Source organism: Panthera tigris, chromosome B2 (assembly GCF_018350195.1).
Source record: "Panthera tigris isolate Pti1 chromosome B2, P.tigris_Pti1_mat1.1, whole genome shotgun sequence".
Lineage (NCBI taxonomy): Eukaryota > Metazoa > Chordata > Mammalia > Carnivora > Felidae > Panthera > Panthera tigris.
In genome coordinates this window covers 145579699-145603779 of record NC_056664.1, presented here as the reverse complement: position 1 = coordinate 145603779, position 24081 = coordinate 145579699, and the positions used below count along the sequence as shown (strand labels likewise).

The window sequence follows — 24081 nt, the reverse complement described above, 5'->3', positions numbered from 1 at the left end:
CTCAGCACCGGCTTCCTTGACCTCTAGGGCCCCCAGAGCAGACCTGACTTTCTCCAGTCCCTCAGCTGACCAGGTTCCAGCGTTTCAGCCGGGCAGGTGCCTCATGTCTGGAAGGCAGCTTTCACTTAATTGAGGGGCCCAACCAGACCCTGTCACTCCGTCCGGGCAGGGCGCCTCCTTGGGGTCCTGGCAGGAATGGGTACTTCATCCTGCACCGTGAAAATACGGAATCGTGGCCCCTTAGCCCCACTACAAAACTACCTGCCAAGCCAGAGAAATGCTTTTCTCACAGATGATGGACACGAATTGCCTTTAAACCCCGAGCAATGAAACAAAGTCCTAAAACATTCCCCCTGAAGGCTTTGCTGGCCCCGGGAGGAAGCAGCCCGGCACGGGGTCTGGAGCAGCAGCCACAGAATTCCTGGGTTCGCATCTCGGCCCTGCCACTTACCAGAAGTTGGGTGATGCCGCTTACCCCCTGTCTGCTCACCTGGAAAATGGGGTGATGCCACCTAAGGATGTTGTCAGGATTATGTGAATAAACGAACATGAAGTCCCCAGCAAAACCCCGATAGCACACAATAAGCTTTAGGTAAACAGTTCTCATTTAAAAACCCGAGAAGAGGGGTGCCTGGGTGGCTCGGTCACTGAGCACGGAGCCTGCCTGGGATTCTCTCTCCCCCCTCCCCTTCCCCCACTCACGCTGCCTTTCTCTCTCTCAAAATAAATAAACTTTAAGATAAATAATAATAATAATAACACCTGAAAAGAGTGAGGCCTCAGTAAAGCTCCTAGAGATCAATGCACATGTGTTTCTGGAAAGTGTGTAAATATCTCTGTTTACGTTGAAACTGTATCCACAAAACTCAAAAGTACTTAGTCATCAATTTCCTGTCGCTTCCTATTGCGCGAACCATTTCCTGTTCCCAGGGCTGCTGACACCAGGAAGTAAAAGGGACAAAGAACCTGATGAAAAGGAGCCTTGATCCCAGGCTGGCTGTGTTGTCAGCAGCAGAAACAGTTGGTGTGAAGCTGGCCCACGGCCTCCAAGCTCTTCAAGACCCAGTTTTCAGCTGCCCGACAGCAGAAACAGCCCCACAGCAGTGAGGCGAATGTGGGAAAGGAGGCCGCCTCCTTCCCTTAACTGGCCCATCAACAGCTGAGCAGGCAGTTAGGAGACCCAGGAAGAGCATGTCTTCCGGAAGGTCCGGGACCAGGGTGGACAGTCTGCCCTCCCAGACTGGCACGAGCTCCCAGGACACCGGGGTCCCCTCACCAAGTTCTGTCACTGACAGTTGCCGGCCGACCCCAGGTTTCAGATGCGAGGTCCATGATGCCCGTGCAAGGGCCTTCGCCAATCCCAGCCACGTTCAACAGGCAGGTGGATAAATAGGGGTGTCCGCTCCACCTGCCCGCTCAGCAAAACCATGCTTTATTTCTGTCAGCAGACATCCGGTAAGCAAAGCAATGAGCACCCCCCCCCTTTTTTTCATCAGATGCCATGGGAAAAAATAGCTCATGCTTTGAGGAACTTAAAGTCCGAGAGTGGGGTGGGAGGAGACAAATGTCCATACGCTCGCAAGTGGCTTCTGCAAGTCAGTTTCATCAGGTCACGTATGAAGCAACTAGAAGACCAGAGACAGCTCTGGGCGCCGCGGGCCTTCCCTGAAGTGAACCGGCTCTCTCCAGGTGAACCCCCAGAAGCCTCGGCTCCCGCCAGACTGGCGCTCTGAAACCGTGGGTCCCGTTGCCTCTGTGTCTGTCGCACACCCGGCCGCACACACAGCCTCTGAGGACTTCACCTGGAGAGCCCCAACTTTCTGTCCATAGTTTTCGGGTTACCAGAGCAGCCTTCAGAGGATCATTTCAAGACAAAAGCCGGGACACACAAGAAAACCAAGGTAGCTGAGAAGAAAAAGGAATTTCAAGTAAATGCTTTTATGAGTCCAGCTTCACGGTGAATCACACACCTCATGGTAATACTGATGTTAAACAAAACTTCCATTTGCCTCACCTGTTACCGAAAGGGCGAAGCGTTATCACTGGATTCCCCGGGGATGCGATTCAGCCCGAACTGTAATCGAATCCCTGACAAGGGCTTGATAAGAATTCGCCTCTCTGATTATCCATTTTTTACAAGACGGGCTTACTGTGACGTGTAGATGTAACCAGGCGCTAAGTGAGGGTAGTGGTACATCGCCCACAGCAAAAAACTTAAATCACTGATTTTTACACCAGATTTTCCCAAGGCGGAATCTTGGTCATAGTACTGAGGTGACAGCTCACTTTGCTGGTGACACACACCTGAGCTCAAGGCTTGGGCCTCCCTCCTAGGGTTTCCCCTCCCCCATCCAGCCTCAAAGTCAGGCTCACCTCTCAGCCTCTCAGCTCTCTCCCATTTTCTCTGTCATCTTGGTCAGGGGGTCACTTCCTACCAGCCCAGCAGCCTCTCCACACAGTCTCGGTAGCACCATGATTTGCCTTAATCTTGGAACTTGCTGATGTGATGTGATCGAGTTTTTATTTATAACACAATACATTCCTATTAGCAACACGATATGCACATCCTGTGACCTTGTTCTTAACGTCTATCAGTGAGCTTCCTGGGTGGGGAAACTTGCTGGCATCTCAATATGGCTTTTTAAAAGTACTTAACGTAAGAGTTATCATTTCTGGGCACCTGGGTGGCTCAGTCGGTTGAGCGTTTGACTTCGGCTCAGGTCACGATCTCATGGTCCGTGAGTTCGAGCCCTGCGTCGGGCTCTGTGCTGACAGCTCAGAGCTTGGAACCTGCTTCGGATTCTGTGTCTCCCTCTCTCTCTGCCCCTCCCCCGCTCACACTCTGTCTCTCTCTCTCTCTCAAGGATAAAGAAACATTAAAAAAAAAAAAAGTTTTATCATTGTCGTTTACCCCCATTTGGCACTATATTCAGTAGTCTCCACTGGGTACAGCACTCACTAATGATACCATTGTAGTAAAGGAAATAAAGGTGAATTGCATGAGGAAGAAAACACAAGGAAAACATTCCCACCAGGCAGTTTTATTTTCCAGGTTCTAGACACTCCTTGCCGGCTAGCTCAGCGTTTAGCTCCTCTGACTCTCAGCCCCACAGGGTGTTCGTGGCTTTAGGCCTCCTATGGATCCTACAGTTCACGTTGGTTCATGGGGTCCAGGTGGCTCAGGAGGCCTATAAGATTCTGTGCCATGTTTGAATTTGTTTACAAGATCTGCATTGTTGAAGAAAAGGTCCTGGTTTCTATATAAATGTGAGCCACAGGAAAATATTAAGAAGCATTTCAGACAAGAAAAAATAAAAGGGCTCTGGGACCCATCATTTATGCTGTAGGAATTGAATTCAATTAATGGTTGACTTTACAAAACTAAAAACTGCTGTCATTCACTATCTTCCCCCTTTAAGAATCACAAGGCAGCCCCAGATCTGGAGAGAAGATCTTCGGGCTAATTAAACCCCACCGTTTGTTTACTGAGGCCCCCATCTGTACAGCACCCAGAAGCTTCCATGGCCTAGCAGTTTCAACCAGAAACTTGCAATGGTGAGTGTCCAATGATTTCAGCGGTACAGTGCCTCTGATCAACAAATTCTTAGGAAGCGAGTTTGCAAAAGCCTGTGGTCTTTCCTTCCTAACTGAAGCTGCTGCACTTGTAATAAAAAGAAAAGTGTGTGCCCACTGGCTTCCCCCTAACAGGTACCTGAAATTCTGTGTGACACAGATCCTTCCTGGGTCTGAGAGCTAAGTTCTAGAAATACCAAAGAACTAGATCAGTCTCCTCCATCTGCCTGCGTCCCAGGCCAGCCGCCCTTCCCCAGCCCCTGGGCTGCACCTGGCTTCCTTCTCCCTCACCAGCCCTTGGAATGGAGGAGGCCCGGTGTCTCCTCCTTTCCAGCTCCTCCCACAGGCTTCCGCCTTCCCCTGCAGGGAGGACACCGCTGCCTCAACCTCTCCTCATCCCTGCTGCCCCCAAAACAAACACGAATTAACAGGAAGGACAGAGGAGTTTTAGTTATAGAAAGGTCAGAGTTTAAAAAAAGTTACAAGCACTGGGAAAATGACAAGGTTGCTAAAGAATCTCAGAAGAGTCCAGCAGGGGTTCCCAAAGCCCGGCCTCATTTACATGTCGGTGGAGACCTGGGTCAACCCTTTGGAATGTTTCTGAACATTCTTATTAATCTTTTCTGTAGTTGGAGGTTCCCTGGTGGCACCTTCTCTGTTACCGGGGTGTGCGCTGCCCTAGCTCTTGGGTGATCTACACCCTGATCTCTGACCCTGTGACGAAGGAGCCCCTTCTTCCCCTCTAAGGCTTCTGTCCTGGGCTTGAGGCTACTTGCTCCGACCTGTGGTTTGCCACCGCGGTCCCTGATGGAGCACCTCCTGGTTGAGGTCTTGGGGAACCTATCCTCACGGCCTCTCGCCCCACACCCCAGACTTCCCCACTGAGCCATTCTCAGTCCTCGCGGCTGCTTCCCTGCTTCATCTGGACGCCTCCATGCCTCTGGGTGGAGCAGGACGGGGGTCTCTGTCATGGAATTACAACTGGCCTGGCGAGGTGATACAACGATGGAAGGCTCTGTCTGGGGCAGACGCCTTGATCTCAGCAATTCTCAGTTTTCTCAGCCGAAAAATGGGGGGCTAATAAAACCCCACCATTGGTTTGTAGTATTACTGAGAGGATGAAACGGGGCAACCATCACCAGGGCTGGACATCCACTTGGAATGTCGTGATGGTTCAATATGTATCGGCTGCTGGAATTACTATCAACATCCAGTTAGCACTTTTATTTTATTTTATTTTTTTAATTTTTTTTTTTAACGTTTATTTATTTTTGAGACAGAGAGAGACAGAGCATGAACGGGGGAGGGTCACAGAGAGAGGGAGACACAGGATCTGAAGCAGGCTCCAGGCTCCGAGCTGTCAGCACAGAGCCCGACGCGGGGCTCTAACCCACGGACCGTGAGATCATGACCTGAGCCGAAGTCGGACGCTTCACCGACCGAGCCACCCAGGAGCCCCAGTTAGCACTTTTAGATGGCTTGCTCTATGGCATGCCTTAGTGTGAGGGCTCACAGTAATTGTCTCTGCCTTCAAGAAATGTGCGGGGTGGCAAAGGGAACGAGTAAGCCCTAAATTACAAGCAATAGGTTGTCTTTTAATGTGCTTGATGTCCTCGAGCAGGGAGCAAGCAACTCCACGTGAGGACAAGAACAGACGGTTATACAGATCATGGCGGAAAGGTGGTCCCACCTGGGGAAGGTACTGTGTACCTGCATGCAGGCCGTGGTGATGCCTAGTCCTGTCCCGGCACGAACTTGGCTAGTTCAGTAATTGCTCTGATTTAATGAACAGATCCAGGCTCCCCAGTAGTCCCATAGACTCAGGAGGAAAGAGCTTTCTGGAACCTGCCTCTATGGACACCCATCATCCCTCAGCCTCAAGCCTGGCCTCCAAATGAACCTTCCTCTGAGATGGCTATGCTTAACCTGAGGACCACATTAATAATACAACTTCCACGGATTGCTTCCCGAGTGTTTCCCCGGCCTGGCCTGGGCCTTTACAGACATCATCTCACCTAGTCTCCCCCAGAACCCTGTGTGTTCAACCTGTTTTGTATCAAGTCCTGGCTCCGACAATTTCTAATTTTACCACCTTGGGCAAGTTAACTACCCTCTCTGTGCCTCTGTTTCTTCACTTCCCATGAGGATGTTTGTCCCAGACCCCAGGTTGATGAGAGGCTTTTGTGAGTTGGTATGTGCAAAGCCCTGGCAAGGCCCCCAGCACATAGTGAGAACTCAGTGGCCATTACCCTCGTCTGCTGCACGTGCCTCTGGTTTCCAGCCCATTTGCAGAGTCGTGGTCACTGAGGAGGCGAACGTTGACAGCAGTTCGCCAATACGATTTCCTTCTCTCTGGGCACATAGCTAATCTACACATCCACCTCTCTTTGACTTAAGTGTGGCCATGTGACTGAGTTCTAGTTAACACAATAGGAGCCAAGGTGATAGGTGGCTCTTCTCAGCCTGGCCCAGAGAAAACTCCCAGTGTGCCCCAGCGTGGTCTGTCCCATTGGGACCAGTGGAGACTTGGGTCCGGAAGATATGAGTCCCCAAGGGACTGCCTGGAGAAAGGCCATTTTGCAAACCTCTTCACCTGTCCAGTTCTGGTTACCCAAAGAAGAAACACACTTTCATTGTATTTAAACTAATACGCATTTGGCCAGTAGCCCCGCTAACCCTCACCGATACAACCCCTAAAACCTGAACTCAGCGAAGGGTCACTTTTGCAGTGAATGGTCAGAGCTGTTGTCTGCCCAGCCTGTTTCCCCTTACTCCCCCTCCTTTCCATAAAGAGCCTCTGTTGTTTTGTGGGAAACCGAGCGTGACTGTGGTGTGTGCCTTAACATCTCTGCCACCATGAGCGGGCAGCGCCCACAGGACGCCGTGCCCTTACGTAGCCACTTGACCCAAGGCAGGCGAATCAATCATTGCTACCACTCCTACTGAAACTTGGGGAAAAGAGTGACCTCTCTTTTTCTGGCGGGACTGCTGGCTGCAGCGGATGAGAATATTTTAGGGACACAGTAGCCATGGTGGTAATCGCCACACAGAGAGAGCTTGCCAAAGAAAGCCGGTGTGGAGGAGAACAGAGCCAACCTGGAAGAACATCTCCTCCTGACATCATTTGAGCTCCTGCATTAATGTCTGAGTCATATTTCCCCATTACCTTGGTCGGTGAACCTCCTCTTTGGTTAAGCTAATTAGAACTAGTTTCCCCATTATTTGGAACTGCAAGTTCCCAATTTGCCAGCTTTGCCTCTTCTCCCAAGATCCCCGAGGGCCCTGGCTCCACACACACACTCTCCCCTCCCCTCCCCTCCCCTCCCCCAGTACCTGCCCCTGAAAGCTGCTGTCTTCACAGTACACAGAATATTTAAATTCCTTAAATAATCAGTGACAATAACAGGCATGACTTCCACTAAGGGAAGAAGAGTATTAGTCACTCACATGTGGTCTCAACTGATAATACTCATCCTTAGAGCAGGAGCCTGGCTATATGTGCTCGGAAAACAAGGCCCCATTAAAACCAACTCAGTAGGACTTCCCCCATTTTTCTTTAATTGCCCTGAATTGTTTCTAGAGTTCTCTTAAAATAAGTGCACTTGGAGGTCGGGGTTGCAAATTTCCTCTGATACCTGTTGCCTTGTGATGGCATTTGACCAATAATGCTTCGGTGTTTTTCATTGAAAGCAATATAGCTACAAACTTCAGAGATTTGTAAAATGAGAAGTAACAATGTAAATTAATTGTACTGGTTAGTTGTGTAGGTTATACTCCCAGCCTTCACGTCAAGTCTTTTGGTCAAGTACAATATATCCCCCAATATTTGGTGGAATAGTTCTAAAACATGCACAATCCATTTGTTTTGTCTCAAATAATATCAAGCATTATAGGCTTTTATCTTTGCATTTTATTTTGAAATTCTTACTTAAACCAGTTTCGTATAATAATGGAGACTTTTCAAAAGCTGCTAAACTTGTCACTATCATTTTCTTTCGCTCTGGTGAAAACCAGACCGGCTACTTGACATCCAAGTCTCTGTCCCCATATTCATTTCCAAGCTCTGAGTTCATTAGCTCAGTGAAACCACACTTGGGAGAAAAGACTTTTCCCACTTTACCTTTAGCTTCTTTATCTTCCTGCACTCCCCCTCGCCCTGCACCCCCTCAACGCCCCCAAAATCCAAAATCAAGCGCCAGGAGTTCTAACTGCACGGAGAGTTTTGGGTATGGAGTTAAAAATAATCCTGTTCAGGCTGGGGGGAGGGGCGGGTCAGGAGTTACTATTTAATGTGTACAGAACTTATGTTTGGGATGATGAAAAGGTTCTAGAAATAGATAGTGGCGACAGTTACCCAACATTATGCTGTAGTAAATGCCACTGAATTATACACTTTAAAACGATTAAAATGGTAAGTTTTCGGTATATTTTGTCACCGTGAAAAGGAAAAAAAAAAAAAAATCCTGCTCATACTTCCCGTCTTGTATATTTGCGCACACCACTAAATATAGACGCATCGCTCATACGGATAGCAGCAACGTGGAAGAATGAAGAAGTCAGTCAAATATAAAGCGCAAAGCAATTTCATTCCTTAAAAAACGACAAGACAGAACAAAGCACACACATCCTCCGCCAGCTGTCTTTGGAAACCGGCTCTGTTTGCTCATGCGCAGAGCGAAGCCAAGCCCCGCGCTGGTATTGACAAGGGCAAGATGAATGACCCCCTGGAGACCATAGGGTTTGTATTCGAGTTTCCATCTCCTTTTCATCCCTTTGTCCCCCCGTCTTGATTCACATGCAGATTAACCGAGACCAACTCCTCACTTAAATAAGCTTTTCACTCCGGTTTGGAAGGTAGAAGGAACATCTAAATATTTATGAGGCTTTTTCTCCTGGGTCTATGATGCGCTCTCGTTGGATGTTGAGGAATTACGTTAATGAATGCGTGCCTGTGCACCCCGACACAGAAACCAGGCAAAGGGGGAAAACACACACACACACACACACACACACACACACACACACACAGCGCTTTGTCGGCACTCACCAAACAGTTCCCATGAAAAGGAGAGAAAAGAGAGAGGGGGAGGAAGAGAGATTTAAAATCTGTTGCCAGGAGAGGAATAAATTGTACAGCTCAACACAAAAGCAGGAACGAAGTTTCATCTTTGTTTTCTGGAAGTTGCAAATGTAACTGTTGTTTCAAGTCGGTACAAATGTGAAGGAAAACATGCTGATTGATTGAAAAAGGAGAACTGACCGCCGGGCTCTCCCCCGTGATGAAGAAAATTAACGACAGACTTTCTGTATTGGAAATACATCGTTTACTCGAAAACAAACACCTAAGCAACATTTTCTTTTAGGCAGTGCTTCAGCATGTCCCTTCAAGACAGATTATTTGGGTATGAATCCCTAAAAGGGTTGTCAGGGTTTTTATTGTCCTGCCCATATATAGTGTCTGTCTTTGTCTTTTCAGTGCCTTGTAGATCCTGTTTTCATTAAGCTAGCTAAATTCCACTTTAAAGTGAATTCACTCTAAATGTGTTTGCATGAAGTTAGATCTAGTTATGACTTAGGCTCTAAATCATCTTTAATTATGGGTAATCTTTATGATATTTTAATAGGTAAAATAATACATTAGCACACTGGAACTGAAATGCAGACATATTAATGGCCTTAATATCACACTGCCAGAAAGTCATCTTTCCAGCCCTTTAATCATCCTCCTGGCCTCCCCCTTCCGTTCTGTTCTGTGAACACAGAAGGCCAGAACAGTCAAGGCCCTGCTCCAGAAGGGCTCCGTGGCTCTGTAATTATCTTTAATACGTGTGCATCAGGATATTAGGTTTAAAGGGGTACTTTTTTCTTCTTTTTTTTAAAAAAAAATATTGCCACTCAACTGGTATTTGTTTTCATTTGCAGGTCAGAGTATACGAAAGGGTGAGGTTGTGTTTGTTATTTTCGAAAATTCTTGCTCCATTCAAGCCATACTGAGCCTGGCTCTCATCACCTATCTTGATAGGGTACAAAAAAGGTTAAGAAATCCTACCTCTGACCCCACACAGCCCAAACTGCTGCTCTACCTGAAGGAAGGAAAGTAGAAAATAAATCTCCAGCTTCCCTTTTAACACACAGAAGGCTTCCCTACATGTCTTTGTGACGAACTGAAAATTAGTTGCTGATTGTTAGTATTTATTTGTTTCTTTCACACTGGAATGAAATACAGAACATATTCTCCTACTTCCCACCAAAAACAAACAAACAAACAAACAAATGCTGGTTACTTGATTAATAGTTATTTGAAGTTCAGATAATAATTAACTGTAGTCTATTTATGTAACTATTATATAATCTAAACATTACATATTCTTAGCTTAAACAGGAGTGTCATTAAATCAGTTTCATCAATAAAAACGAAGACAAAATGTTCACACAGAAAAGTTTAACAGTCTTTCATCTGATACACTGACAGGGAATTGTATTAACTCAGCATTATTTCTTAGTCATTTATTACTTACTTGTCTGAGTGAATAGGCACTTGGCTATATCTAAGTTTAAAGAAAGCTGTATCTAGGTTTTAAGGAAAAATTTAGTGAAACGTTTGCAAAATTGTTCCCATTCCCTATCCACCCACCCCTTGTGGTGGGGGTGGGGTGGGGGGGGGAGCAGAATGCATTGTTTGCAAGGTATTTCAGAAGGACATTTTGTATAAAACTTGGAAAATCAGTGTGAATATTCGGTAAAGAAGGCCAGCTTCTCTCCCATACCTAAAGCTGCAGGAGGCACCTGTCACCCTGAGCCCACCTCCTGGAAAGGGGCCACCCACACTCATCACCAGGCCTAGTCTGGCATCTCCCACATGCAGTGGAAAACAGGAGGGCTGGCCGTTTAAAGGCCACAGAAGGCCGTGATCTGCATGAAGTTGAAGGTCTGCAAGAAAATTTCCCTTTACTAAAAATACATTCCTCATCAGTATACTTCTTAAGATTCCTATTACTTAAAATTAAAAGCCTTTAAAAAACATGAATATATTCTGCCATCAGTTGTTAAGCTCTCACCGAAATTATCGTACTGGATTCACCTTATTTATTTTTATTTATTTATTTTTGAGAGAGAGGCAGGGGGAAGGGGCAGCGAGAGAATCCCAAGCAGGGTCCGCACTGTCAGCGTGAGCCCGGTGCGGGGCTCGAGCTCACAAACCATGAGATCACGACCTGAGCCAAAACCCAGAGTTGGACGCTTAACCGACTGAGCCACCCAGGTGCCCCATCAATATTATTATTTCTAATGAGGATTTAGAAGAAAGAAATTGCATTTTATTACTTAGTATTTTATTTTATTATTTTTTTCTTAGCTCTATTTTCTATAATAGGCATGAGTTAATTATCTAATAAGAAATTAGCAACAAAATTTGTTAAGAAAAAAAGTTTGTCCGTGGTCAGCAAATTTCTTGGTGTCTTATTGGTTGAGCGTCCCTTGTAGGAACTTCAGGGAAACCTACTCCAGGGTCACAGAAGTACTTGGGTCCAAGGACAGATGGAAAAACTATGCCCATACTCTTAAGACAGTGTCTCTCCTGACATTAAAATAGAGCATGTCAGGAAGTGGTCACGTTTTGAGAGATGTAGACAAAACTGGAAAGTTTTAATTAATTTGAACAAATATAGATGTATGTACATTTCTGAAAACAGTTTATAATTTCTCATTGGCTTTTTGAAATACAACCAAACTCACCCAAAATGTAGGTGACACTTAGCATTTGTTTACACTCTCAAAAACTTGTAGACCTCCTCTTTTGTCTAAAGTCTGCTTTTTCTAGTGCGACCTCATTACCATAGGGTTTCATGCAAACAAAAGCATTGCAGAACATCATCTTATCTCGAACCCGAACTGATCTGAATCTGTATTAACGCACAGCAAGGAACAAATGAGAGTATCTATATGAAGTCTTGCCTCAGAACTGAAATATTAGAAATGACAGTTTTACATTCAGTATCATTTTTCTCAAGGGTTTATCTCATGGCATCATTTTTGTTTCTCAAACATTTTCAAATATTTGATCCTTGAAACCTTCACCCAACTCACTGCAAAGTTTAAAAATGCTGCCTATTTCAGAATGTTTGCACACAGTTCTCAAACATGAGAGGCACAGGCAGACCAGCCCCCAGCTGTTTTCAGGGAAGGCTGGGGAGAGGCTGCTGGTACACATCGTGATATTTTTCCAACTGAAAACTGTTACTGCCCTGCCCGGAGACACATGTGTCCCAGAGGAGCCGAAATCCAAATGGAAGTGAAAAGTTTATTGGCTACATGCCAAATTCAAAACTACCCTGACCTGTCTTCCCCTGTCCTCTGACAGTGTGTACATGTACTGACTCATCTGGGAAAAAAAAAAAAAAAAAAAAGCTGGTTTGTAAATGGGGGAAAAACTATCCAAGAAGTATTCGCACAATGAAATGATCGTCTTGTTTTGGCCATACTGACAAACAACCGGTCAATTCAGTGAGAAGAAAAAACATTTTCTTTTTAATAGTTGATGAGTGTGCTTAACACAATTGCCTGGTTTGTTTATACTGGTTAGTTGTTGAATGATCTGCATAGCTGAATCTGAAATCTGGGTTTTCATAATCTAAGGAAGAATTCCCATTGAGTAATGTTTTCAGTTAACGACTGTACTGCTGTAATCAATGCTTAAGCATATGGTTAAATGCAGCTAATATTGGGTCATAAATGCTGCACGTGGCCAGTGACCACCAAAGAGCCCTGGGCTTCTGGGTTTCCGTCCCTGACCCATACAATGACGGCATTTGACCATTTTGTATGTCGGATTTCCTGAACCAACAATAACAAAAATACAACTTAAAAACCAGTGATCCAGACTGGCCTCTTACTCATTTCACCCCTGTACAGGATTGCACAAAGACGTGGAAACCAGAGCAGATCAAATTCGGAGCCTACCGACCTTGGCTGCTTGCCTTCAAGGAATGTTTATGCCTTTGAAAGACGTGCTATCGTTTAGCTTTGTTGTAGCCTTCTTTCTGCCATGTTAGTGTCCACCATCAGTTTTTCCAGTGAACGATTTAAGGTCCATTCTTGGATTTCCTTGACTGTTCAAACTAGTTGATATAACAGAGAAAATAAGGAAGAGGGATTATGTAATCTTCCATTTTAAACGTGATTCATCTATAAAATCATTCAGTCTTCCTAAACTATGTGAATGGAATTTGTTTGCATAAATCTAATGCCACCAAAGGCTTCTAAACCGTGAACTAATTACGCGATCTAATTTTGGAGCTTTTCCAATGTTAATCTCTAAATTAGTTATCTTCTGCTTTTCTTTTATGTGTCATCTTTTGCTTTTTCACATTTCATTAGGTATCAAAACCAAGAGAGACAAAGTACAAGCTATTTATATTTTATCAAGTCTCAAGAAAATGGAAAATGTTTTATTCCAGTTAGATCTACAGGAGAGCGAGATGGGTCCTAGACCGATGTTTTGGCACAAAATAGAAGTACAAATAATTATGGGCAGTGGTACCTTAAAACACTTTTTAAAAATCAGTCCTAAGAAGGACAGTTGTTTTGCTGTATTTGATTTTCATTTTTTTAATTGAAATGGACCTTCTTGTGCAGGCATGTCTATGTGTGTTGTATGTATGTTCAGACATGTATGTGTATACAGTATGTACCTGTATGCGTGTACAACGTAAGGAACATTGACTGTTACATCAGAAGACACGGGTTCAAGCCTGTCGCATCATCACTCGCTGACTGAAAGCAGGCAAGTCGTCCCCTACCATTTATGAACGTCAGCTTTCTCATCTAAAATTGGGGTTCACAGTGGTTTTCCAATCTGTTTCAAGGACTTGACATAGAAATCAAAGTAGATAGTACACATGAAGCTTTATTGATTAGATGTATAAGGTCCTAATAACATGTACTGGTGAGTGACTTAATTACACCAATAACCCAACATAAGATTTGGAGCAACTTACTTAACTTTGGGCCATATTTCTTTGTAGACAAATGTGACTCATAAAAGGTTCGTGGCGAATACAAAGGGCACTGACTGTCATGGAGGACAGACCTACTCGTTAGGACCCTTGTTTTTGTTTGTTTGTTTGTTTGTTTTTAAGGGACACAAACTCGACTTGAAGTAGTTCAAACAAATAAAAAAAAATGTTTATTGAAAGCCTCAAGTAACCATGGAAAAGAAGCCACAGGGCCTCAAAAACCACTGGAACCAGAAATTTGAATGCTAGCAAGACTTTCCTTCTTCTCACTGCATACTGTTTCTGGTTTTCTCAAACTTCCTACACGTGGCTAGGCCACCAGCAGCCCCTGCCCCCACACCACCCCCTGCATCTCACAATTTTGCCATAAGAAGGAAAAAAAAAAAAAAACCTACACTAAAATTGCCCACCTCCTCATCCCAAGCCTGATCCCAGTTGAAGAGTCCCCAGAAAAGACGCTAGTCAGCTCAGGTCAGGGGCCCCGGATGGGAACATGTCACTGGTAGCTCCCGTTTGAACCAGGTGGTTGGAGTCAGAGTGAAGCGGTTGTCCCCAAGAAATGGGGTGGTGTTTCTAGAAACGAGGCAAGGTCCTAAGCAGTCAGAGCAGCAAATGCTCATAAAAGTGCAGGAGGCTGGCCCGAGCAATGGCCTTTCTTGCCATTCTCTGGTGAAGGTGACCTTAGCCTCATGGGTGAAGCTTTCTGTCAAGTGACAAACAAAACCTACTCCTGCCCTTCTGTATTTGATGTGAGGAACAAATTACAGAATAGATTTAAATGTGCCTTTAGCGGTTTCAAGTGCTAAACCAGTAACAGGTAGATTCACTGATGCTGGTTCTCCCCATGCACTTGATCAGTGCCTGTGATCCAAACCCCCCTTGTGTATGTCGTCACGAAAGTACAGAGCCAAGGATTAGAACCATTCTCTAACTCTGTTTTGTTAGGAAACAGCACTCTTCTGGAGTTTTTTTCATGGTTAAAATTTGATTCATCTCCTGTTAAATCATGCATGCGATTTACTTGGGGCTATTCCTGAAATTTTTTCAATTAGAAAAATGTAAATTACAAAATACATTATTCATCATGTGCACACAGTTGACTGCGTTTTAGAGTATCACCTGAAGAAACAACAGTAGAGTAACACCACAAATAGAAATTCGTTGATATCACACTAGTGGAATAGACCCTATTCCACTTGGGTCTATTTGTAGAACTTTCCCACTCCTGAACAATTTTCTCTGGTGATTCTTGTCCGCCAAGGGACCTCTTCTGTTTGTCAATGGTTGGGTCCATCGTGTGCACCATTTGTGGCCCTACGGTGGGGACTCATAGCCCGTACTTGCGTTGCTCCGGTGTGTCAGCTAGATCCAGCCTCTCTGTGTGGCTCATGTGGCTACTGTCCACTAGGAATGTATCTCCACTTCGTTTTTACCGCGCACCCATGCTATATGTCCATCGTATCCTTCAGGACCAAGTTGAATGTACTGCTCTAGGATAGATCTTACACTGTTGTCCCTCTCTCTTTAGAAGAGCTTCTTTGTTTGGATGAACATGTGATCCGAGCGTATCCGTTGGCGCTTCTCAAAGACGTAGCTTTGTGCATCTTCTCAAGTCGCTACGTGTGTATGTTTGTCTCCCCAAAGGTAAAACCGGAGTGAGTGCCAGGTTACTTTGCAGGATGACTGCAGTGACCTTCAGTGCCACCAGGAGAAAGCAATCTGGTATGTTGTTGTAAAAGTAGGACACACAGCAGCAACCTCAGCCAACTTCACCAGTCTGCCCCATTCCCGTGTGGACCTCTCACCTGACCGGGACTGGGGGTGGGAACTGGAATAGGTCGGCCCTGGCCGCTGTGCCCCTGGGCCGGGGCCGCGGGGGCTGTGAGAGGACAGAGCATCTCCTGCCCAAGGCTGCAGTGGGAGAGCTGGAGGGTAAATGCTGAAAATAATATTCTGGGCTGAGGGCCAAGGTCATGGCCAATGAGTGTGTCCAAACCATGTCATAAATTAAAGTAACTATTGGAAAACTGGGAGCTGAGTTGCGGAGCCAAAATGAGCGGTGCTGGGCCACAGAACGAGCCAAGAATGAAGAGAGGGACGAAGTGCAGCAGACCACACTGTCAAAGGTCAGCTAGGCGCTGTGCTGGCAGGCTGGCCAGGCCCAGGAGGGAGCCAGGCCCCGGAGACGCGGCAGGCAGAAGCGTGCTGGCTCATCTACGGGCTCCTTCCATCTGTTCCCAGGGATCCTCCAAGTTAACTCTAACTTAAAAGCTCTTCACAGATGGGCAAGAAATTCGATTCTTCTGTTCTCCTAATCCCCAAACAAGCCATGATACACACAGAGGCAATTTCAGGTTGAGTCATGTTACCTTTCTCCAAATTGCAGGCAATCCCCACTTCTCTGGAGCCCTACGGCACAGACAGAGCACCCCGCCTGGAGTGCAGAGGAAAACCCTAGCAGCTGAAGATGCTAAGGCAGCGAGGAAAGCCACACCGTGAGGACAAATGAGTCTGTGATTGCTTGCTCGCCCCATGGGTGTGGAGGGGACAGGACAGTATGCGATTCTGTGACACTTTCCATACTTATCTAAGCATCCATACACTTCCTGTCCTCCCTCCTCTTCCTGTTGGGACATTTTTGTTCATGCCCAATGCTGTAAGATTCCAAAGGAAATACAAGCGCTTTATGATGATCTAAATCAGCATCCAATTGCAAGGCCAGGCTTTCTTTGGCAAATTCAATCATATCCTAGAGACCAAAAAAGAAGACTTTTCAAACCCCGAGCGTAATCTGATCACTCCTACAATGCCATGGATCTATAACAGCTTACTTGTCTCATCCAATGGCCAAACTATATTGGTGCCTATTACTCACACATGAATTGTTTAATTCCTTTTTCTTTTTTCTTTGAGGGAGAGAGAGAGCAGGGGAGAGGGACAGAGGTGGAGAGGGAGAGAGGATCTCAAGCAGGCTCCACAATCAGCACAGAACCCAACATGGGGCTCGATCCCACAATACTAAGATCATGACCTGAGCCAAAATCAAGATTCAGACGCTCAACTTACTGAGCCACCTGGGTGCCACTAAATTGTTAAATTCTTTAAAAAAAATTTTTTTTTAACAGGCATGCCTGATTGACTCCATTGAAACAGCGTGCAACTCTTGATCTCGGGGTAGTGAGCTCAAGCCCCAAGTCAGGTATGGAGATTACTAAAAAAAAATAATAATAAACTTAATGAAATAAATACAAGAATTTAACTTATATAAAAAATAATAATAAATGAAAAACATTTATAACAAAAAATCAAACATATATGGCCATCCACAATTCACACAGGGTAGTCATCCAACCATTTGGCGATTGAATTATTCTTCCTATGTTAATTTGGCTTTGAAATGCTGATGAATCCCCCTTATGCACAAGTTCTGGGGAAAAGGTCCCTGTCTCTGCTCAGCTCTTCTCCCCATACCCCACTGCCAGAGGGGAAGTCAGGAAAAGAGGGGAAGAGCGCACCTCCCTCACTGCCTGAGCTATGTAATTGGATGGAGACCCACCTTGGCAGCCAGAGTTGGAAGCATCCAGGTGGCCCAGGAATAATCCAGAGTCCACTGTAATTTTCATTCCCTGGGTTTTCTCGTGGGAGTATAAACATTTTGGGACTCTGGAGGACAAGAAAATAAGAAAAAGTCCTTTCTACAAAAAAAAAAAAAAAAAAAAAAAAAAAACACAAAAAAAAACCCCTTTATTCACAAACTCACACCGATTAAACTGATCACTTTCATAAAACCCCTCATTTCCTGGTGGGCAAGTTCATACCTGGCTGAGGATTATATTCCCTGCTTTGTATCCAAGGATTTATACATGCAATTTCTCTTAAACACGAATTCTTTCTATCTAGAATTTGAACTTGTCACTTAAAATGGCTGAAAGCACAAGATTCTTTTCCAGACAGTGACCAGAACAAAGGAGTGACTCCCACATATGTCCTTGTAGATGATTCTTGGCACTCAGAACCTCAACATCAAGGGGGTGGGGAGGAGTGCCTTCCCCCCCAGCCTTATAGCTTTGGAGAGAGAATCGAGAGGTGATGCAGGGACAATAAATGCACACCGCAGCACCCAAAACGAGGGAAGGTGAAACTCCCCCTCTGCCACCAACCACCTGGGCTGCTGTGGGGGTTGGGGCAACTGTCACCAAGCACATCCCCAGCACTCTCTGGGCTTCAAACGCTGTGTTAGTTTTTTTGGTTTTGTTTTGTTTCATCTAATTCTTTAAGTGTTTATTTATTTTTGAGAGACAGAGCACGAGCAGGAGAGGGTCAGAGAAAGAGGGAGACACAGAATCCGAAGCAGGCTCCATCCAGGCTCTGAGCTGTCAGCACAGAGCCTGACGTGGGGCTCGAACCTACAAACTGTGAGATCATGACCTGAGCTGAAGTCAGACGTTCAACCGACTGAGCCACCCAGGCACCCCAAAACGCTGTGTTAGTTTGAGTGAACAGCCACCTCATTGTCCCAAGATGAGGAGACTTCCTGCCTGAGGGATGGTCAAGTGTTGATTGTAACTTTCTGTGGGGAGGCAGAGACAGGGGTCCAAGGACATTTGCTGAAATGCTGAGCACGCTGTATTGGATGATTAGAGATTAGAGACTCACGTTCTAGTCTGTTTGCCTCTGCAGAGCTGTGACCTTGGGCACATCACTGCCCAGCATTTCACTTTTCCTTACCTTTATGATACCCGAATTCAATTATGTTTTTTCTGATCTCTTCAAGCCCCGACATTCTGTAATTACAGCAACCAAGACCAACAAGAACGTTGTTAAGATTATTATGTGAGCAGTGGATTCTCAAACGTGAACTAAAGAGTGGATTCCAGAGGCACCTTGAGCGTGTCTTTAGTGTTATTTTGTCAGCTTACCGCTAGGAATGTCCTAAAATAGATCCTGAGTAACAAACCAATAAACCCCATACTCTATAATGTGACCAAACCAGATTAGAACAAACTAGAACAGATTTTTATCTTAACAAGGAAAGCGCTAATTTATTGAGCACCTACCATACCAGACATTGTATTAAACCCTCTACATCCATTTCCTTATTTAATCTTCAAAGCAAGCCTGCGAAGTTATTAGTATACCCATTTTACAGATGAGGAAACTACGTCTCAGAGAGAATAAGCAAATTTACTTCTGTCACTCTGCTCAGATCGAGGTCATGTTGCTCTGACTCCTCACTAATATTTTTAAACACTACCATTCTATTACCCACTCACTAGGAAATAACAAAAACCTGCAGTAAAAATAATGGCAATAATAGCTTCCTCAAGTGTAGAAACTTTGGTTTGATTATAGATCTTTTCTTGTGCTTAGAATAAGACCTGAACAAAGGTGGTTGTCACTGAAAATTTGTTAAATGAAAAGTAACCGCCCTTTGTTGGCCAGTGTCCTGTCTTCTTCTTGGTGTTTACTGTCTCTAACACAACACTGTCCAGTAGAATTTTCTGCGGTGAATTGAAATGTTTGTTCATCTCTATTGTCCAACTGGTAACCACATGTGGCTATTGAGCACTTGAAATGTGGCTAGTGTGGCTGAAGAACTAAATACTGAATTTTATTTCATTTTAATGAATTTCTTTAAATTTTTAAAAATGCTTTCATTTATTTATTTTGAGAGAGAGAGTGCAAGCAGGGGAGGGGCAGAGAGAGAGAGAGGGAGACAGAGAATCTCATGCAGGATCCGCACTGTCAGCACAAGGTCCAACGTGGGGCTCGAACTCACGGACTGTGAGATCGTGACCTGAGCCGAAGTCAAGAGTCAGATGCTGAACCAGCGGAGACACCCAGGAGCCCCTCAATGAATTGAATTTTAAATAGCTACATGTGACTAGTGGCCTCCATATTGGACAGTACGAGTCTAGAGTAAAATATGGGTAAAGTACTTGCCATAGAGTTAAGAATCTGGCTTTAGCAATGGAGATTCTTTGAGATAGACGTCTCGCCCAAGAACTCATGAACTGGAACGGGTAGAATTATGAGTCAATCCTGAGCCTTTCTGATATAACCCAACTCATACTTCCTTCACTAGCTTCCTGTCCAACGTTATGGGAAAAAGAATCAGGAATCTTGAGCCAAAGAAGCCCCCAGATCATGAAATGACCATCCCACGATTTGGAACGTCTTCCCATGCAGAACTTGATAGTCCTTTGGAAACGGGAGTCCACTGTTTTTTTGGCGAAAGTTGATCACATAAGAAACTTGTCCCAGCCAAATGAAATGTGCAATCTGACACTGGTGCTTGGTCCCTCCCATTACAGGAAGCCCGCGGTGTTAGCTCACGTCCAGTCTATCTGAGCTGTAAAAATAAAACAGCAGGAGCCATAGGAGTGCAGGCCAGTGACGCTATCGCTGTACCTAAGGACAAGCGAGTAATTGGTGGGGGGCATTCCTGCAGTTGCTGTACAATAGTATTTCTCAACCTTTTTCATGGACTTTCCCCCTAAGATGTCTTTTCAGATGTTTCTTCCAAAATGCCTTCACCAGAGAAGTTCCAGCATCACAGAAATACTGCTCACTTTTTTACGTACTATATGTTTATCTGTGCTTCATACATTAAAATAATGTGATTTTTGCCCCCCACCCCCACCCCCAAACCAATTTTCATCACCTTGTCGGAGGAAGGATGATATCACCTTGGCTGAGAAAGTTCTAGACTGGATGAATTCTTCTTGACTATGAAAAGAGACCAAGGGGAAAAAACGTGGGCTCCAGTCAGTCAGGCTTTGGGTTGAGTCCTGCCTCTCCCTCTCAGGCAAATGACCTAATCTTCTTATACCTCTGTTTTACTCATCTGTAGAATGGAGATAAAAATATTGTCTCCCTCCTTGAGTTGTTGTGAGCATTCCATGAGCTAATGCATATTCATCAGGAATTTGGAGCACCCAGTAGGTGCTCTCTAAATGTGAGCTAGTTTCACTGTTTTTATGAACACAGGAACATTCTGGCAGCGCGGCCAGTTTCCGAATCTCTTGTTTTCTGTTAGTTGCCATTTTGGATTCTTTAACCTTACGAAGGGGCTTTATGACATCTGGGAGCAGCCACTTATTTCGGGATGAAGTTTCTTACAAAATTGCTGCTCAGAAAGGTACAGGGCGTCTTCCTCATCCAGCTCGAGTCAGATCTCCCAAACACTCACGAAGGCCCTTCAGAGCGATGAGGCTGAGATCACAGACAGCGTTTGCCTGATCTAAAATATGCACGGTAACACGGTCTTAATTAGATGTACATGTCTCTGAAGATATAAATAAATGCTTCCCTTTTTGATATGTCTGATTTAATAGCCTAATAACAGGGGACTGCTGCCGAAATATAATTCAGGGGGTGAGGGAGAAATTAATAAACTCAAATATTTAAAGCTCAACAGCAATTAGCAACCCATTTAAAACAAATTTCCGAATTTTAATTTTATTTATCCTTATCCAACCAGGACTAAGCCTGGGGTTCATTATTATTCATTTGCAGACCTAACAGGGTGCTCTGCCCTTTGCTGGGGAGGCACTCTCGAAGTCCATTACACGGGGGCAGCGGGCCATGACCCCAGCGACGGCAGGCGGTGGGAATTCACCAGTCCCACCCGCACGGTGTTTCCCATTACCCCATTTACTAGTTTTCCTTCTCTCACTTCTTTGGAAATTGGACACTCATTTTTCTGCTGCATGTTTAGCTACCCACATACACCCATGCACAAAAACAGAACACCGTTTTCTGAAGGGTCCCCATCAGGGAACATCCACCTCCGTGACCTCTGGTCAACTAAGGCAAGACCTGAGTTCTGACCTCCTTCGTGCGTATATGGAGCGGGTACAAAAGCGAGTCTTTAGCATGTGTACTTAGTAATCATCCCGAAGTGAGGTCCCCACCCCCTGGGATGCGGGAGGGTGTGGTGGGTTCAGCACTTTGGCATTTTCCCCATTAGCACCCGTGTCTGGTGGGACAAAGATGGAGAAGAACCGGACACGTTCCAGAGGGACGAACCGGAGGGCACGTTACCAACATGCAGTGGAGACTCTTCCTTAAAGATGCTCAGCTCAGCGTGGGGGTGTTGGAAGCACACAGGGCTGGAGGGAGTCATGTTTTTAACAGCAATGTATTATATACGTGTCCCCTGGGGACAACTGGAAAGAAGGGCTGGGAAGGGCCACACTGAGAGAGCAAATGGAGGGCGCATACTCAAGCTCAGCCTTGGGCATGTGCACAAGTTCAAGGCAAGAGGGCCTTGGTGTGGCCTTTCTTGCAAGGGCTGCTCCTCCTGCCTGAGCCAGGGCCCTCACCACTTAGCAATGACCAACAAACCCTAGGCCTCTTCTCTGAGAACCCCTCCACGCTGCTCCAGTGGGGCCCATTAGCCATGCTTGGACGGCCTGGTTCTACCCATTTGGCCTTAGCCAGGGGTCTCTCCCAATTACTTCTCTCTCCCAAGAATTTAGAATTGGAACTAGAGGTGCCCACTCTCTGCAGCAACCTTGACCGAGGTGAGGCAAATCGGGAAGCTGGAACTGATGTTAGGCAGGTGGGTGGCCTTCCTGAGCTATTTCAGAGGCAGGGAGAGCCAGGTTATACAGAGCGAAAAATGAAAAGAACAGAAGAAACCTTTGAAAAGCTGTCAAGTGACTGCCTGGATTCTGAAGGCTTATCACTATCCGCTCTTGGTCCTCCATAGGACCTGACTGTGCTTCTGGCCCTTGGGGTCCATTCATCTAGAGAATAAATTCCTCTTGCATTTTGCTGAAACTCAGGTAGGTCATGATCTTTGTGCCAGTAAAACACTGAAATAGTCTTAGTGACCAAGGAGACCCATGGTCATCATTAGCAACTCCAGAGTGTGGGCAAAGGCAGGGGACCCGGACACAGTTGACCCACAACACACAGGAGACTTCTCTGCCCACAGGCTGTAGGGAAGGTAGGGGACAGGGCCATCGTGAGTTGGATGAGACAGTGGAACAGCCAACCTGCCAGAAGGCCCTCCTGGGATCAGAGGGCAGACAGCAAGCAGGAGTCCTGAGATCACAGGCTTTCCATCCAAGGGGGTGGACTCTAGGGCTGCCGTCACAAATGGCCACAACCTAGTGGTTTAAAACAATAGAAATCTAGCTTCTCACGGTTCTGGAGGGCAAAAGTCCAAATTCATGGTGTGAGCAGGGCTGTGCCCCCTCAGCCTCTAACCGAGATTCTCTTCTCTGCCTCTTCCAGCTCTGGGGGCTTCAGGTGCTCCTTGGCTTGTGGCTGTACCACTCCAACTCCTGCCCCTGTCCTCACATGGCCTTCTCCTCTTCCCTCTGTCCTTCCTGTGAGTATGTCTTGGAAGGATACCTGTCACTGGATTTAGGACCCACCCCGGTAAGCCAGGATGATCCCATCTCAAGATCCTTCATTTAATTACATCTGCAAAGACCCTTTTTCCAAATAAGGTCACATTCACAGCTTCCTGAGGTTGGGATGTGGACATATCTTTTGAGGGACTGCTAGTCAACAAACTGCCGATCAGAAATCAGCCATGTTGACTCTGGCCAGTTTGGGCAGGGGGTGGGGGTGGGGGGGGCGCATGGCGATCTCAGGGAGCAAGGCCCAGGCAGTTCCAGGCAGGAGACTAGTGATTTGCCCATTGACAGGGCCCAAAGGTAAATTAGTAGCTTATAATAAGCAGATGGAGTGGGAAATCCAAGAAGGGTATGTTCAATTTTTCCTATTAGTTCAGCTTCTGTTTATTCAAACAACCTTAAGTGATAAAGAAGATATTTGACAGTTAGTGGGGTGGCTCAGAGAATTAACACAAGAGCCAACGATCCACTTCTGGAACCGACACAGAATCCGGAGCAGATGTTGTCGTTGAATGCTGCCATTTTCCAGAACTCCATCGTGGACATATGCTGCTCTGATAATGCCTGAGCTCTCTCCCAGAGGAGAATTGGGCTCCAATCAAGTGTGAGAGTTATCAGCCATGGTACAGGCATGACAGCTGTGAGCTGGAGAAGTCACCCCAGCGGGGGTCCGTGACAGGCGGCCTGGGGTGGCTTCGGTGCTGGACAGGGGGAGGGGGGACCAGAGAGCAGGAGCAATGCAGCCAGCTGGGAGTTCCTGGTCCAGGGACCACATCTCCAACCACTTTGTCTAAGGACTCTTGAGACTCAAAAATTAAAGAGAAATCCAAAGAGACATAAGTGGCTTGTATCTATCAATAGTGACTTATTAGAAATTAAAGCCAAGGGGCCCCTGGGTGTCTCAGTCAGTTAAGCATCTGACTCTTGATTTCGGCTCATCATCTCATGGTTCGTGAGATCGAGCCCCACATCAGGCTCTGGGCTGACAGCAAGGAGCCTGCTTGTGATTCTCTCTCTCCTCTCTCTCTCTCTCTCTCTCTCTCTCAAAAGTAAGTGAACTTTTAAAAAATCTTTAAAAAAAAAAAAAAAGAAATTAAAGCTGAGACTTCGTAAGACACGAG

General features: G+C 45.7%; 1 long non-coding RNA gene across 2 annotated transcripts in view; it reads left to right on the top strand.

The window, feature by feature from the left end:
- The window catches only part of LOC107181088, a 30803-nt gene extending 9795 nt beyond the window's left edge, over positions 1 to 21008 (top strand). Inside the window, exons 2-4 of one of the 2 annotated variants that reach the window (XR_006218001.1) lie at positions 15973 to 16081; positions 16712 to 16785; positions 19672 to 21008. This is a non-coding gene — a long non-coding RNA (uncharacterized LOC107181088). Of the gene's footprint in view, positions 1 to 15972; positions 16096 to 16711; positions 16786 to 19671 lie in introns of both variants that reach the window. The other variant, XR_006218000.1, reaches the window with a different exon arrangement.
- Positions 21009 to 24081: the final 3073 nt, after the last annotated feature.